The sequence below is a fragment of the Arachis ipaensis genome, chromosome B3 (assembly GCF_059453495.1).
Source record: "Arachis ipaensis isolate K30076 ecotype BB chromosome B3, ASM5945349v1, whole genome shotgun sequence".
In the NCBI taxonomy this organism is placed as follows: domain Eukaryota; kingdom Viridiplantae; phylum Streptophyta; class Magnoliopsida; order Fabales; family Fabaceae; genus Arachis; species Arachis ipaensis.
The window spans coordinates 57,901,215-57,914,805 of NC_142438.1; the positions used below are offsets into that span (position 1 = coordinate 57,901,215).

General features: G+C 39.9%; 1 non-coding gene across 1 annotated transcript; it reads left to right on the forward strand.

Annotated features, from left to right (window-relative positions):
- The first annotated feature begins 12,633 nt into the window (after nt 1-12,633).
- On the forward strand, nt 12,634-12,741 carry LOC148570752 (small nucleolar RNA R71). Its single transcript, XR_015908744.1, has one exon. It is a non-coding gene; the product is annotated as a small nucleolar RNA R71 (small nucleolar RNA).
- The last annotated feature ends 850 nt before the right edge of the window (nt 12,742-13,591 follow it).

Genomic DNA, 13,591 nt, shown 5'->3' on the forward strand with positions numbered 1-13,591 from the left:
TCAAACGGAATGAAAACGTCAAAAACTCGGTGGTTCCTCCCCTCCCTTGGTTCGGTCGAACTGGTTCCTGGTTGGGGTAGCTCCACTTCACGATTCCACTGAACAAAATACATGTCACCGCATAACGGATGAAGATACGGTAATTTCTATCAGTTTAAATTTTTGTTGGGGTCACAGATCTCAAGAAATCAAGCTCGAAAAGTCTGAAAATCAACAAAATCTCTCGTTCCTCCCATGCATAGCTTCGAATGTTTTGTGAACAGAGAGAGAGAGAGAAGATTTGTGTTTTTTATATCATGTGATTAGTGACTAAGTGTCACTTAATCAAAGGGGATGAGGCATTCATCGCGACACGTGGCGCATTAAGTGTTACGTGTCGCGATTTTGAGCCGCTGCGTGTCGCAATTTTAATTACCTTCGTCAAATGAAATTAAATAATAGCATTATTTTTAATATTACATTATTATTCATTTTATTTAAGTATCATAGAAAAATTTATCATAGACATTATGTGAAAAAAAACAGGATGTTACATTCTACCCTACTTAAAGAAAATTTTGTCTTCAAAATTTTCTTTACCTGTAAACAGATGAGGACAGTCTGCTCGCATCTCGTCTTCGACCTCCTAGGTATGCCCAGCTTCAACGTTGCGTCCCCACACTACTTTGACCAAAGAAACTATTTTGCCTCGTAGCTGCTTATCACTCTTATCGACGATCTTGACCGCGATTTCTGGGTATGTTAGATCGTTATGCAATTGTACTATCTTTTGTCGCAAGACATGACTCTTGTCGGGATTATATTTATTAAGCTAAGAGACATGGAAAACATCATGAAGGTTGGACAGGAAAGGTGGAAGAACTATTTGATACGCGAGTGGACTAACTCTCCTAAGGATCTGAAAAGGACCCACGTACCTAGGGTTTAGCTTTTTGGTTCTAAGGGTGAAATCTATACCGGTGGTAGGACTTGCTTTTAAGAAAACATGTTCACTTTTCCTAAATTCTAATGGCTTACATCTATTATCGGCATGTCAACTCTGTGCCATCTGAATCTTCTTGATCTGAGCAATTGTTTCCTGCACCAAATTCGGACCCAAAGCACTATATTTTTCTCCTTGGTGCTAACACAGCAGAGATTGACACCGTCGTCCATAAAGAGCTTCATATGGGGTCATTCCAATACTCTGTTGATAACTATTGTTGTAGGTAAATTCCACTAATGGAAATTGCTTGTCCCAGTTTTCTTGTTGTTCCATCTCACATGATCTTAACATGTCTTCTAATGTCTGAATCGTTTGTTAGGATTGTCCATCTGTTTGTGGGTGATAAGCCGTACTTAGATGCATCTCTGTGCCAAAAGCTTTCTAAAAAGTTCTCCAAAACCTTGATGTAAATCTCGGATCTCTATCAGAAATAACTGAAGAAGGTATTCCGTGTAGTTGCACCACTTCTTGAAAGTACAAATGCCTAAGCTTTTCCAATGTATAGTTAGCTCGGATTGGAAGAAAATGAGCCAACTTTGTCAATGTGTCCACTATAATCCATATCATCATGCCAGTTGACGTCCTCGGTAATCCAGTGACAAAATCCATCGTGATTCTCTCTCATTTCCATTGAGGCACATTTAAAGGTTGTAGCCTTCCTGAGGGTTTTTGATGTTCAACCTTAATCTTCTGACAAGTCATGCATTTAGATACATATTCTATCACATCCCTCTTTATTCCAGGCTACCACAATATACTCTTCAAATCTGGGTACATATTGGTCGTGCATGGATGCATAAAAAATTTACTCTGATGGGCCTTCATCAAAATCTCTTGACGCAATCTTCCTTGGTCAGGTACACAAACTCTTTTCTTGAACCTCCACAATCCGTCATTGTCTTGTCGCACTTCTCCTGGTTTATCCTCCTCTAATCTGGCCAACAGTTCTGATATTTCTAAATTTATGAATTGCGCTTGTCGAATGGCTATCTTGAAATTTGAAGTCAACTGTAAATGTGCCATTGTGACTTTTTCTGATGTTTCTCTTATCCCCAGCCTCAAATTTGCAAAGGTTGAAATTAAATCGTCTTCCTTCATCATCATCCAAGAAATACTCAAACTCTTATGTCTCAAAGCGTTGGCAACTACGTTCGCTTTTCTGGATGATAACTCAGCTTGAAATTGTAATCCTTCAGAAATTCCATCCATCGCCGTTGTCTCATGTTAAGGTCCTTCTGTTTGAAAATGTACTTCAGACTCTTATGATAAGAGAAAACTTCCAATTAAGCCCCATATAAATAATGTCTCTATATCTTGAGCGCAAACACCACTACTGCCAACTCAAAATCATGAGTAGGGTAATTCTTCTTGTGGAGTCTCAACTGCCTTGACGTATATGTGGTGCAGAATTTATAACCACAAACTAACCGGCAAGTACACCGGGTCGTACCAAGTAATACCTCAGGTGAGTAAGGGTCGATCCCACGAGGATTGATGGATCAAGCAATAGTGATTGAGTGATTGGCTTAGTCAGACAAACAGAAAATGGTGTTTGAGAGTTCAAAAGCATTAAATAGTAGAGTCAGAATATCAGAACACAGGAAGTAAATAAGTTGAGAATAATATATGGAGAAATAGTTAAGGCTTCAGAGTTATCTATTTTCCTGATTGACTTTTCTTACTAACTATTTTAATCATGCAAGATTTAATTCATGGCAAACCATATGTGACTAAACCCTAATTCCTTAGACCTTTTTAGTCTCCTCTAACTCTCATCAACTGCCAATTCCTTGGTCAATTAATTCTAATTAGAGGGTGAAGTTCAATTCTAGTTATATGCCACAGAAATTCTAATTACCCAAATATAAGAGGATTATATGTCACGTATCCCGTTAAATGCATATAATTAGAAATTTAGGAGAATATGTTTTCAAGCTGTTGTTCAAGTAAAGAGCTTTTCCAAGTTATACAAGAACTCAATTAGAAAGAGGGTCATACTTCCGTTCCACCCAAATTCATAAGATAAAGAACGAAAACAATTCTTGAATTATAAATCAGTACATGAATTAAAATAGAAAAATAACAGAATCAATCCCTACAATAGACAGAGCTCCTAACCTTAACAGTGGAGGTTTAGTTGCTCATGGTTCAGAATGAAAACTAGGATTCTCTTAACTGTAAATTTGGAATAATGTGGAATCCTCCCCTAGAAGAGAAGTTTCTTTTCTCTTTTATATCTAATCCTAATTAATTTAAAAAATCTATTTTCTAAAACTAAAATAATATCTTTTTCTATTTTAAAAAATAAAATACAAATTAAATCAAAATTAATTAAACTATGCGTGCAGCCCTTTGGAAGAAGATTGGGGACCACTGATATTATCAGGATCCACGCTGAACTTGGAAATTTCCAAATTCAGCGTGGAGGAGGAAGTGGCGTCTTTAACGCGTTCCTTTGAATCCACGCTGAACTTGGCTTTTCCCAAGTTCAGCGTGGAGAAGGCAGTGTGTGCTTCCCTGGGAGTTCTCAAATCCACGCTGAACTTGGCAGGAACTAAGTTCAACGTGGAGGATGTAGAGGTTGCTGGAGGCTAAATGTGCACTATTATATATTGTTGGAAAGCCCTGGAAGTTAGCTTTCCAATGACGCTAGAATCATGTCAATTGGACATCTGTAGCTCAAGTTATTCTCGTTTGAGTGCAAGGAGGTTAGGATTGACAGCATCATTCGCTTTCTTCCTTTTCTGCTACAAAACTCCGTCAAATCCCTCTGAGTGCTACCTGAAATAAATAGAATTTTGCACAACTCAAAGTAGCATCCATAGTGGCTAAAAGATATTTAAATTTTGATTAAACTTGGCAATTCAAGTGCAAATTTACAAGGAAAAGATAGATAAGATACTCACACATCAATATGCTACCACATTCTTGTGTTGCATCAGCACGCATCCTAATCCTTTAAAAGAAGAATCATAATATACCTCAAAGGGTTCCCAAAAATCTGGTAGTATCAATACTGGTGCAGTTGTTAGTTTCCTCTTCAGCGTCTCAAAACTTCTTTTACACTCTCTTGTCCATTTGAATAGTACTTCTTTTCGAGTGAGGCGAGTGAGTGGTACGGCTATCTAAGAAAACCCCTTTATTAATCGCCAGTAATAACCAGCCAAACCTAAAAAACTTCAAACTTCCGTGACTATCTCAGGCTGCTTCCACTGAACCACTACCTCAGTCTTTGAGGGATCTACTGCTATTTCTTCTCGAGAAATCACGTGCCCCAAGAATGTCACTTTATTTGTCCAGAATTCACACTTTGAAAACTTCACATACAGCTTTCGTTCTCTCAGTATTTGCAACACCATTCTCAGATGCTCTTCATGCTCTTCCTCATTCTTGAAATAAATGAGGATATCATCTATGAACACAACCATGAACTAGTCTAGGTATGGTCAAAAAATACGATTAATGTAGTCCATGAATATCGCCGGGGCATTAGTTAATCCAAATGACATAACCGTATACTCATAACGACCATATTACATTCTAAACGCCGTCTTTGGTATATCTAATTCCTTTACCTGAATATGAGGATTACCCGATCGTAGGTCGATCTTTGAAAATACTACCGTACCTTTCAGCTGATCCATTAGATTGTCTATCCGGGGAAGTGGGTACTTGTTACTAATTTTAACCTTGTTCAATTATCGGTAGTTTACACACAGTCTCATTCCTCCATCCTTTTTCTTTACTAGTAATACTGGGGCTCCCCAAGGTGACACAGTCGGACAAACAAAACCTTTCTTTGACAATTCTTCCAACTGCTTCTTCAGATCTACCAATTCTAATGGAGACATACGGTAGGGTGCTACTAAAATCAGTCCAGCTCCAGGTACCAAGTCGATGCTGAACTCAATCTCTATTCGAGGAGGAAACTCAATTATGTCTTCCGAAAATACGTTAGAGAAATCTCGCACTACTCGGATCTGCTCCAAGTTTAAATCACCGACATTCGAGCTAGCCGCTAATAGAACATACCCCTTATATTCACTCCCTTTATAGGTAACTTCACAGAATCTAGGTATAAAGCATGAGAAACTACTAATCCAATACGTATATTATCAGAAAGAAAGATAACAGTTTTATCAAAACAGTTAAGAAGAATATGATTCTTAAATAACCAATCAAGCCCTAAGATAGTGTCTAAACCAAACAAAGGTAAACAGATTAGGTCATGTAATGAAGATCTACCTTTAATACTGAAGGCTTCCTGTTGACAAACAAGGTTGGTCAATGCTTTATCTGAGGTGGGTGTATTGACAACTAGGTCAAAATTGAGTTTAGAAAAAACTAAACCCAACTCTCGCGCAATAGTTAATGAAATAAAAGAATACAACGTGCCAGAATCATACAGTATAGTCAAGGAATGTGTCTCAACATAACACTGACCTTGAAGTAAGGAGGTAGAACCATTAGCATCATTGGCAGACATAGTGAACACTCGCCCTTGTTTTAATGCTCTAGCAGGATCTCGATTAGGCTTCTTTGGACAATCCTTCGCAATGTGTCCCATTTCTCCGCAAACAAAATAAGTGTGTGGTCTAAACTGATACGGCCTGCGGAGGTGATCATTTCTACACTGCCTACATAACTGATCCATGTGGCCTTGCTGAGGTTGCTTGCCAAGGTTCTGCCTCGATCGACCTCCGTTTCCAAAAGTAGATCTACCAGAGGCGTTCCCAACTCGTTGATGACTGCACTGAGGTACTCCAGAATTCTTTAAAAGCATTCTCTGTTGAAACGCAGGTCGGTAAAAGTTTCTAGCATTCCTTTGTTGCAAGTTTTGATGACCCATCCTCGTTGCCACCATATTTTTCTCACAGTCTTCCAAAAGTTGGCTCTTGTTAACGAGTTTTGCAAAATTTCGAAGTTCCAAAGGCTTTAAAGATTGTATCATCTCATCGTGAAGTTCTCCTTCATACTTTAGACATTTCCATTCTTCAAAATTATCAGGATCTCTTTGGCAGATGTTCGAAAAATGACACAGATCTTCTGGTGCACGAAATTGTGATGTCCAGGCTCAAACAATCCCTGGCAACGTGAGCAACTTGGTACGCGTAATCGTGATTACACTTTAATAATGTAAAATTCACGGCTCTTTCTTTCCCTGGCGATGGCGCCAAGAACATGGTGCCAATACCATGGTTCACAACTTCGATACAACTAACCAGCAAGTGCACTGGGTCGTCCAAGTAATACCTTACGTGAGTAAGGGTCGAATCCCACGGAGATTGTTGGTATGAAGCAAGCTATGGTCACCTTGCAAATCTCAGTTAGGCAGATATAAATTGATAATGACATTTTCGAATACTAAATAATAGAATAGGGATAGAGATACTTATGTAAATCATTGGTGAGAGTTTCAGATAAGCGTATAGAGATGCTTTCGTTCCTCTGAACCTCTGCTTTCCTGCTATCTTCATCCAATCAGTCTTACTCCTTTCCATGGCTGGCTTTATGCAAGGGCATCACCGTTGTCAGTGGCTACATCCCTTCCTCTTAGTGAATAATATGCTCATGCACCCTGTCACGGCACGGCTATTCATCTGTCGGTTTCCGATCATACTGGAATAGGATTCACCCTCCTTTTGCGTCTGTCACTAACGCCCAGCACTCGCGAGTTTGAAGCTCGTCACAGTCATTCAATCATTGAATCCTACTCGAAATACCACAGACAAGGTTTAGACTTTCCGAATTCTCTTGAATGCCGCCATCATTCTAGCTTACGCCACGAAGATTCTGGTTAGGAGATCTAAGAGATATTCATTCTAGCTTATTTCATGTAGAACGGAAGTGTTTGTCAGGCACGTGTTCATAGGGGAGAATGGTGATGAGCGTCACACATAATCATCACCTTCATCACGTTCTTGGGTGTGAATGGATATCTTAGAAGCGAAATAAGATGAATTGAATAGAAAACAGTAGTACTTTGCATTAATCTTTGAGGAACAGCAGAGCTCCACACCTTAATCTATGAAGTGTAGAAACTCTACCGTTAAAAATACATAAGTGAAAGTCCAGGCATGGCCGAGAGGCCAGCCCTCTGATCTAAGAACCAGACGTCCAAAGATGGTTTACACTGATCAAAGATGCCTAATACAATAGTAAAAGGTCCTATTTATAATAAACTAGCTACTAGGGTTTACATGAGTAAGTATTTGATGCATAAATCCACTTCCTGGGCCCACTTGGTGTGTGTTTGGGCTGAGCTTGAGTGTTGTACGTGTAGAGGTCCTTCTTGGAGTTGAACACCAGCTTTTGTGCCAGTTTGGGCGTTCAACTCTGGTTTTGGCTCCTTTTCTGGCGCTGGACGCCAGGTTTGGGTAGAAAGCTGGCGTTGAACGCCAGTTTACGTCGTCTATTCTTGGCCAAAGTATAGACTATTATATATTTCTGGAAAGCCCTGGATGTCTACTTTCCAACGCAATTGAAAGCGCGCTATTTCGAGTTCTGTAGCTCCAGAAAATCCACTTTGAGTGCAGGGAGGTCAGAATCCAACAGCATCAGCAGTCCTTCTTCAACCTCTGAATCTGATTTCTGCTCAAGTCCCTTAATTTCAGCCAGAAAATACCTGAAATCACAGAAAAACACACAAACTCATAGTAAAGTCCAGAAATGTGAATTTAACATAAAAACTAATGAAAACATCCGTAAAAGTAACTAGATCCTACTAAAAACATACTAAAAACAATGCCAAAAAGCGTATAAATTATCCGCTCATCACAACACCAAACTTAAATTGTTGCTTGTCCCCAAGCAACTGAAAGTCAAATAGGATAAAAAAAGAGAATATACTATAAATTCCAAACTATCAATGAAACATAGCTTCAATCATATGAGCGGGACTTATAGCTCTTTGCCTCTTGAATAGTTTTGGCATCTCACTTTATCCATTGAAGTTCAGAATGATTGGCATCTATAGGAACTCAGAGTTCAGATAGTGTTATTGATTCTCCTAGTTCAGTATGATGATTCTTGAACACAGCTTCTTTATGAGTCTTGGCCGTGGCCCTAAGCACTTTGTTTTCCAGTATTACCACCGGATACATAAATGCCACAGACACATAATTGGGTGAACCTTTTTAGATTATGACTCAGCTTTGCTAAAGTCCCCAATTAGAGGTGTCCAGGGTTCTTAAGCACACTCTTTTTTTGCTTTGGACCTTGACTTTAACCGCTCAGTCTCAAGTTTTCACTTGACACCTACACGCCACAAGCACATGGTTAGGGACAGCTTGGTTTAGCCGCTTAGACCAGGATTTTATTCCTTTTAGGCCCTCCTATCCACTGATGCTCAAAGCCTTGGGATCCTTTTTATTGCCCTTACCTTTTGGTTTTAAGGGTTATTGGCTTTTTGCTCTTGCCTCTTGGTTTTAAGAGCTTTTGGCTTTTTCTGCTTGCTTTTTTCTTTTTCTTTCTATATTTTTTTTTCGCCTAATTTTTTTTTCTGCAAGCTTTGTTCTTTGCTACTTTTTCTTGCTTCAAGAATCATTTTTATGATTTTTCAGATTATCAAATAACATGTTTCCTAGTCATCATTCTTTCAAGAGCCAACATATTTAACATTCTTAAACAACAACTTCAAAAGACATATGCACTGTTCAAGCATACATTCAGAAAACAAGAAGCATTGTCACCACATCAATATAATTAAGCTAAGTTCAAGGATAAGTTCGAAACTCATGTACTTCTTGTTCTTTTGAATTAAAACATTTTTTATTTAAGAGAGGTGATGGATTCATAGGTCATTCATAACTTTAAGACAAAGTTACTAACTACTAATGATCATGTAATGAAGACATAAACATAGCTAAGCACATAACATAGAAAACGAAAAACAGAAGAAATAAGAACAAGGAATGAATCCACCTTAGTGATGGTGGCGTTTCCTTCTTGAGGAACCAATGATGTCCTTAAGCTCTTCTATGTCTCTTCCTTGTCTTTGTTGCTCCTCCCTCATTGCTTTTTGATCTTCTCTTATTTCATGAAGCATGATGGAGTGCTCTTGATGTTCCACCCTTAGTTGTCCCATATTGGAACTCAATTCTCCTAGGGAGGTGTTGATTTGCTCCCAATAATTTTGTGGAGGAAAGTGCATTTGAGGCATCTCAGGGATCTCATGGTAATGAGCTTCATACGCCTCTTGAGCTCCATGAGTGGGCTCTCTTGCTTGCTCCATCTTTTTCTTAGTGATGGGCTTGTCCTCTTTGATGAGGATATCTCCCTCTATGTCAATCCCAGCCGAATTGCATAGGTAGCAAATGAGGTGAGGAAAGGCTAACCTTGCCATAGTGGAAGACTTGTCAGCCACCTTGTAGAGTTCTTGAGGTATAATCTCATGAACTTCCACCTCTTCTCCAATCATGATGCTATGGATCATGATGGCCCGGTCTATAGTAACTTCAGACCGGTTGCTAGTGGGAATGATTGAGCATTGAATAAACTCCAACCATCCTCTAGCTACAGGCTTGAGGTCCAATCTTCTTAGTTGAACCGGCTTGCCTTTGGAGTCAACCTTCCATTGAGCTCCTTCTACACATATGTTCATAAGGACTTGGTCCAACCTTTGATCAAAGTTGACTCTCCTTGTGTAGGGGCGTGCGTTCTCTTCCATGTTTGGCAAGTTGAACGCCAACCTCACATTCTCCGGACTAAAATCTAAGTATCTCCCCCGAACCATTGTAACATAGTTCTTTGGATCCGGGTTCTTACTTTGATCATGGTTCTTGGTGATCCATGCATTAGCATAGAACTCTTGAACCATTAGGATGCCGACTTGTTGGATGGGATTTGTTAGAACTTCCCAACCTCTTCTTTGAATTTCATGTCGGATCTCCGGATACTCATTTCTTTTGAGTTTGAAAGGGACCTCAGGGATCACCATCTTCTTGGCCACAACATCATAGAAGTGGTCTTGATGGGCTTTGGAGATGAACCTTTCCATCTCCCATGACTCGGATGTGGAAGCTTTTATCTTCCCTTTCCCTCTTCTAGAGGATTCTCCGGTCTTAGATGCCATCAATGGTAATGGAAAAACAAAAAAAGCTATGCTTTTACCACACCAAACTTAGAATATTGCTCGCCCTCGAGCAATAAACAAAAGAATAGAAGAAGAAGAAGAAGAAATATGGAGAGGGAGAGGGAGATGTGGTTTCGGCTAAGAAGGGTGTAGAGGGGTGTGTTGTGTGAATTTGATGAAGAATGGAGGGCTTTATATAGGGAAGGGAGGGGGGGTTAAGGTTCTGCCATATGGGTGGGAAATTGGTTTTGAATTTTGAAGGTAGGTAGAGTTTATGAGGTAGGTTTATGGGGAAGAGTGGATGGATGTGAGTGGTGAAGAGGTGATGGGGAAGAGAGTTTGAGGTGATTGGTGAAGGGTTTTTAGGGAAGAGTGTTTATGGGGTTGTGTGAAAGAGAGTGGTGAGAAGAAGTGAGTGGAGGTAGGTGGGGACCCTATGGGGTCCACAGATCCTGAGGTGTTCAAGGATTTACATCCTTGCACCCATTAGGCATGTAAAAAATGCCTTTGTACCCAACTCTGGGCGTTCAGCGCCAGGTTGGTGGCCATTTTGGGCGTTCAACGCCCATTTGTGTGCCATTTCTGGCGTTGAACGCCAAAACCATGCCTGTTCTGGCGTTCAGCGCCCAGAAGCTGCCCATTTTGGGCGTTCAGCGCCAGAACCATGCTCTGTTCTGGCGTTGAACGCCAGACAGATGCTCCTCCAGGGTGTGATTTTTCTTCTGCTGTTTTTGATTCCGTTTTCAATTTTTATATTTATTTTGTGACTCTACATGATCATGAACCTACAAAGACATATAACTAAAAAATATAGTTAGATAAATAAAAATTGGGTTGCCTCCCAACAAGCGCTTCTTTAATGTCAATAGCTTGACAGTGGGCTCTCATGGAGCCTCACAGATGTGCAGAGCTTTGTTGAGACTCTCCAACACCAAACTTAGAGTTTGGATATGGGAGTTCAACACCAAACTTAGAGTTTGGTTGTGGCCTCCCAACACCAAACTTAGAGTTTGACTGTGGGGGCTCTGGTTGACTCTGCTTTGAGAGAAGCTTTTCATGCTTCCTCTCCATGGTTGCAGAGGGAGATCCTTGAGTTTTAAACACAAGGGGGTTCTCATTCCATTGAAGGACTATTTCACCTCTGTCAACATCAATCACAGCTCTTGCTGTGGCTAGGAAAGGTCTTCCTAGGATGATGGATTCATCCTCTTCCTATCCAGTATCCAGGACTATGAAATCAGCAGGGATGTCAAGGCCTTCAACCTTTACTAACACGTCCTCTACTTGTCCATAAGCCTGTTTTCTTGAACTGTCTGCCATCTCTAATGAGATTTTAGCAGCTTGCACCCCATAGATTCCCAGTTTCTCTATTACAGAGAGGGGCATGAGGTTTATTCCTGAACCAAGGTCACATAGAGCCTTAAAGATCATGGTGCCTATAGTACAAGGTATTATGAACTTTCCAGGATCCTGTCTCTTCTGAGGCAATGTCAGTTGATCCAGATCACTTAGTTCATTGATGAACAAGGGAGGTTCAACTTCCCAAGTATCAATGCCAAATAATTTGGCATTCAGCTTCATGATTGCACCAAGAAACTTGGCAGTTTGCTCTTCAGTAACATCCTCATTCTCTTCAGAAGAGGAATACTCATCAGAGCTCATGAATGGTATAAGGAGGTTCAATGGAATCTCTATGGTCTCTAGATGAGCCTCAGAGTCCTTTGGTTCCTCAGAGGGAAGCTCCTTATTGACCACTGGACGTCCCAGGAGGTCTTCTTCCTTGGGATTCACGTCCTCTCCTCTCCTCACAGGTTCGGCCATGGTGCTTATGTCAATGGCCTTGCACTCTCCTTTTGGATTCTCTTTTGTATGGGAGAGTACTTGGAGGGATTTCAGTGATCCTTTTACTCAGCTGGCCCACTTGTGCTTCCAAATTTCTAATGGAAGACCTGGTTTCATTCATGAAACTCACAGTGGCCTTAGATAGATCAGAGACTAGATTTGCTAAATTAGAAGCATTTTGTTCAGAGTTCTCTGTCTATTGCTGAGTGGATGATGGAAAAGGTTTATTATTGTTAAACCTGTTTCTTCCACCATTATTAAAGCCTTGTTGAGGCTTTTGATCCTTCCATGAGAAATTGGGGTGATTTCTCCATGATAAGTTATAGGTGTTTCCATAAGGTTCACCTAAGTAATTTACCTCTGCTATTGCAGGGTTCTCAGGATCATAAGCTTCTTCTGTATAAGAAGCTTCTTGAGTACTGTTGGATGCAGCTTGCATTCCATGCAGACTCTGAGAAATCATATTGACTTGCTGAGTCAATATTTTATTCTGAGCCAATATGGCATTCAGAGTATCAACTTCAAGAACTCCCTTCTTCATAGGCGTCCCATTATTCATAGGATTCCTTTCAGAAGTGTACATGAACTGGTTATTAGCAACCATGTCAATGAGTTCTTGAGCTTCTGCAGGTGTTTTCTTTAGGTGAATGGATCCACCTACAGAAGTGCCCAGTGACATCTTTGATAGCTCAGATAAACCATCATAGAATACATCCAGGATGGTCCATTCTGAAAGCATGTCAGAAGGACACTTTTTGGTCAACTGTTTGTATCTTTCCCAAGCTTCATAGAGGGATTCACCTTCTTTCTATCTGAAGGTTTGAACATCAGCTCTAAGCTTGCTCAGCTTTTGAGGAGGAAAGTACTTGGCTAAGAAAGCCGTGACCAGCTTATCCCAAGAGTTCAGGCTGTCTTTGGGTTGAGAATCCAACCATAATCTAGCTCTGTTACAGCAAAAGGGAAAAGCATGAGCCTGTAGACTTCAGGATCTACTCCATTAGTCTTAACAGTATCACATATCTGCAAAAATTCAGTTAAGAACTGAAAAGGATCTTCAGATGGAAGTCCATGAAACTTGCAGTTCTGCTGCATCAGAGAAACTAATTGAGGTTTCAGCTCAAAGTTGTTTGCTCCAATGGCAGGAATGGAGATGCTTCTTCCATGTAAATTGAAATTAGGTGCAGTAAAGTCACCAAGCATCTTCCTTACATTATTATTATTTTCGGCTGCCATCTCCTCTTCCTGTTCGAAAATTTCTGAAAGGTTATCTCTGGATTGTTGTATTTTAGCTTCTCTTAATTTTCTCTTCAGAGTCCTTTCAGGTTCTGGATCTGCTTCCACAAGAATGTTCTTATCCTTGCTCCTGCTCATATGACAAAGAAGAGGGCACAGAAAAATAATAATAATAATAGAGATCCTTTATACCACAGTATAGGGATCCCTGTGTGAGTAGAAGAAGAGGGGGAGACAAAGAATGTAATATAATGGAAGAAACACAACTGTGAGGATGGCAGAGATGTGAGATGAGATGTTAGGATATGAATGAATAAATAGAATAAGATGGGGGAGGGATAATTTTCGAAAATTATTTTGAAAAAGAGTTAGTGATTTTCGAAAATGATTTTTGAAAATTGTTAGTATTTTTTCGAAAAATTTTTTTAAAATTAAAAATAAAAATAAGAATAATTAGT